Below are 4,663 nucleotides of genomic sequence, written 5' to 3' on the forward strand. Positions count from 1 at the left end.
CGCCCCGCGCAGCCTGCCGCCGCGCCGCACCACCCGCACCACCACGCCGCCACCCGCGCAGCCGCCCCGCCTCGCCGGAAAGCCACCAGAGCCGCGCCGGACCTCGCGTATCCGCCGCTCGGTTTTTTCAGTTTTAGGTAAAAACGCCGGTTTTTCTTAGAAACCCTAGATTTATTTTTTTATTTATTTAGATCGGTTCGTTTTTCTCGGTTTAGTTTCGTTTGTGAACGTTTGTTCATTCGTTCATTTTAACGAACGCATTCGCCCGTTCGTCTCTGTTAACAAACGTTCGCGTCATAGTCTTTTTTTTTCTGCCAGGGACCTATCCGCGATTACTTTTATTGCAGATTAGCCCCTGATTTTCAAACCCTCGCAACTTTTTAACCGTTCATCCAAATCCAGTGAAACCAACGCCAAAATCTTCGTCGCGAGCCCCTCTTCTGTTTAACCAACTTGAACAAGGTTTTGACAATTTAAATTTGGTTTCAAGCAGATTTATTTTTGAAGTTCTTTTGACCGTAGTTTCAATTCCGTAGCTCCGATTTGACCGATCCTTTTTGCAAATTGAATCTCTTTAGTTGAATTTTCAGATTGGATCTTCTTATTTCAGTTTTACCCTTGCATCATTGATTGAATGCTCATGTATGCTATTGTTTGTTTGCGATAGAATTCCCAGAGTGCACAGCGTGCTACTACGAGTCTCTAGGTTTTGCGGATCATCAGCAAGGCAAGCAACACATTGATCATACTCTTTTCATACCCAGTTTTTATGCATTAGTTACCATCCTCAAACACTGCATGAATAGGATGTGATTAACATGTGGGTATTGGGAAGTAGATGATGATGTAGAACCTATTGCCCTTTTTATTATCAAACCTTGGGAGTTACTTCTACGTTATGCTTATATTGCCATGCTATGCTCGTAGACGTGGATTGGGTTTGAGTGTTTCCATGACATATGTGAGATTGTTAATTAATGGTTAACTTAAGGTGGCTACTTAAATACACATCTGGGTGGATTGGTTGCGGGCACCTGGAGAATCCAGTGTTGTCCAAGGATATCCCGGAGTACCCGTGTGATCATCCTATGGTTCGCCACCTAGGCTCAAAGGGATCATAAGATTATTCATGCTACAAACTTACATGTGCAGCCACAAGCTATTATGGGCTCTAGCATAGTTGAGTATGTTGCATGACCTCTTTCAGTGGTAGGCTAGCAGATGTAGGGGATGCAGGTTGATACTGTCTACCCAGAGTAAAGAGTTAATGTTTCTGAAAGACTGTGTCTTGGTCATCCGTTTCTCAAACACCATGTAATGCGAGAAATCCAACAGAGGAGATCGAGTCTTGTGGGGAAAAGTGTGCAAACCTCTGCAGAGTGTATAAACTAATCATGGTTAGCCGTGTCCCCGGTTATGGACATCTCGAGTATCTGGTTCTTGGATTTTCATGTTGATCTCAACACTCTAATTAATTTGTTGGGGTTTTGTTACTATCTAATTGGGATTGAGTTGGAGGAACCTTCTCAATGTTTAACAACTGCGATGATAGTTAAATAAAATATATTCCTTTGTTGTTGGGAAAAATTGGCTTTTCGCAAAACATTGTAACCATAGAGCCTCCACCAGCCATATATGCATGTAGTGATAGCCTTTATTCTGTTCATTTCTCTACTGTGTTGCATTGCCAGCATATTCCATGTGCTAACCCATTTCGGGCTGCAACATATCATGTTGCAGACTTTTCAGACGAAGAGTAAGGTGTGCTAGGTCGTTGTCGTGCACTCAACTATGCCGTTGGAGTTGATGGACTCACTTTGTTTTCCAAGCCTTCCGTTGTTATCTTTTTAGATGGCCTTAAGCCATATTTATTGTAATAAGTTCTCTTTTGAGACATTCGATGTAAGTGTGTGATTGAACTCTGTTATAAATCCTTCAAGTACTGTGTGTGTCGGCATTACCGATCCAGGGATGACACTTATGCATAGAGATTTGACCATCTGAGGTCGGATCGCTACAAGATGGTATCAGAGCACACGCTGACTGTAGGACACAACCACTAATATAAGCCATAGGTCACTCTTCTCTACTCATTTCTTACTACTCTCCATTTTCTACTCTATAGGATGGCGGACTGAAGGAACAAGTTTGCACAACCGGATGAAGACATACCCTTTGGACGACACTTGAAGGAAGTCACTAGGTACCTGAACATCGGAATACCAAGATTCATCGGGACCTATGCCGCTACTTTACCAGAAGAGGAGCGTTGGATGATTAGAGTTCAAGTTCCAGGAAGGACATTCACGCCAGTCACTGAGCCCATAGAGTTTTCCTTTGATGCACCAACCTGGAGTCTAGGAAAGAGCATGGCAGCCCACATCGCCATAGGACGCATCGGTGAAGTTTATCACAAGGATCTTAAGGACACCATCTACCAGATATGTGGGCACAGGGATGAGCAATGGGAGATGATCAACATCCGGAGGGACAGGTCCATTGCAACCTTTATCCAGGAGTTAAACCAGCACATTCGTCGCCAGGAGAACCAGACATGCACAAGCATGATAGACCTGAAGAAGTTGACGACTAGGAACATGGAGCTTGAAGAGGAACTCAAGTCTACACGCGACGGATACGAGGAGGAAATCACAATACTAGTGGAGAAGAATGACGACCTGACAAGGAAGCTAGGAGTATTCACGGGAGACCCCGCGTCAGGAAGAGATGACGACCATCCCAAGGACTACATCATCATCGACGACACTGACTCCGACTCCAACAGTAGTGATGATGATTATGAAGACGAAGCTGGAGCGGATATCATGGAGTCTTCCACCGATCAAAATTTCTAGTCGACCACCATATTATTATTAGTATTTCCCCCCATGTATATAGTAGTAGTCCGAGCACTGTAACGGTAGTTAGATCGTTTGTATGCCCTTGCTTGAATTGATTTGGTGTGATATGAATGTGTTTGTCTCATGTGCATATGGGTAGTGCTTTCTCACTAGACCCCATTCTATTCTAAACTCTCCCCTCTAAACCCATCAGATGCCTCCGAGACGTGACCCCGGATTTGCCTTCCCACCGGAGCTCACTCAGTTGATCCAACAGCAGAATACCCTGATGTAGTTGCTAGTCCAGAACCAAGGCAACAACAACAACAAGAAGAATAACAGCAACCCACCGCCAGCACCACCAGTTGACAACTTAGCCCGTTTTCTAAGGTTACAGACACCGGTGTTTTCCAGCAGCACCGAGCCAATAGTTGCTGATGATTGGCTACGTAGGACTGGAAGGGAGTTGACCACTGCAGGTTGCACAGATGCTGAGAAGGTGCGTTTGGCCGCACATCAATTGGATGGACATGCAACCTCATTATGGGAGAATTACACAACCACTTTCCCTATAGCCAATGTCACTTGGGAGCAGTTTCAGCTAGCATTCCGCACTGCTCATGTCTCAACTGGAGCTATGAGCATGAAGAAGCATGAGTTTCGCAACTTATGCCACGGAAACTGTATTGTGGGGCAGTACGTGGATGAGTTTAGCAAGTTAGCTCGCTATGCACCAGATGATGTGGCCACAGATGCCGTGAAACATGAGAAGTTTATGGAAGGGCTGAATGATGAGATGAGTATGCAGTTGATGGTGGCAATATTCAACAACTACTAGGAGTTGGTAGACAAGGCTCTTATGACTGAAGGGAAGCAGCAGCAGATTGAGAGCCGCAAAAGGAAGTATGGACAAGGGAAGTACAATTCAGGAGCTCAGCAGAAGCCTCGTTTTACCCCGAACTCGGGAGGATATACCCATAACCATGGAGGCCATACCCACAATGGAGGAAGTTCGCATAACCACAGTGGCCCCAAGAATGGAAACGGGAATGGAACATGCAGAAATCAGAGTCGCTCTAACCCAGCCACACCCGCCAAGAAGGATCTAAGTCACATTACTTGTTTCAAGTGCGGGAAGACTGGACATTACGCCATCGAGTGTTCTGAAGCAAAGAATGGTAACGACAATGGAAGCTCTGGGAAGAAGCCCAACTGAGGGAGTCCTGGATTAGGGGGTCTTCGGACAGCCGGACTATATCCTTTGGCCAAACTATTGGACTATGAAGATACAAGATTGAAGACTTTGTCCCATGTCCGGATGGGACTCTACTTGGCGTGGAAGGCAAGCTAGGCAATACAGATATGTATATCTTCTCCTTTGTAACCGACCTTGTGTAACCCTAGCCCCCTCCGGTGTCTATATAAACTGGAGGGTTTTAGTCCGTAGGACAACATACAATCATACCATAGGCTAGCTTCTAGGGTTTAGCCTCTCCGATCTTGTGGTAGATCAACTCTTGTACTACTCATATTATCACGAATAATCAAGCAGGACGTAGGGTTTTACCTCCATCAAGAGGGCCCGAACCTGGGTAAAACATCGTGTCCCCTGCCTCCTGTTACCATCCGCCTTAGACGCACAGTTCGGGACCCCCTACCCGAGATCCGCCGGTTTTGACACCGACATTGGTGCTTTCATTGAGAGTTCCTCTGTGTCGTCACCGTTAGGCTTGATGGCTCCTTCGATCATCGATAGCGATGCAGTCCAGGGTGAGACTTTTCTTCCCGGACAGATCTTTGTATTCGGCGGCTTCGCACCGCAG

The sequence above is a fragment of the Triticum dicoccoides genome, chromosome 2A, assembly GCF_002162155.2.
Source record: "Triticum dicoccoides isolate Atlit2015 ecotype Zavitan chromosome 2A, WEW_v2.0, whole genome shotgun sequence".
Classification (NCBI taxonomy): domain Eukaryota; kingdom Viridiplantae; phylum Streptophyta; class Magnoliopsida; order Poales; family Poaceae; genus Triticum; species Triticum dicoccoides.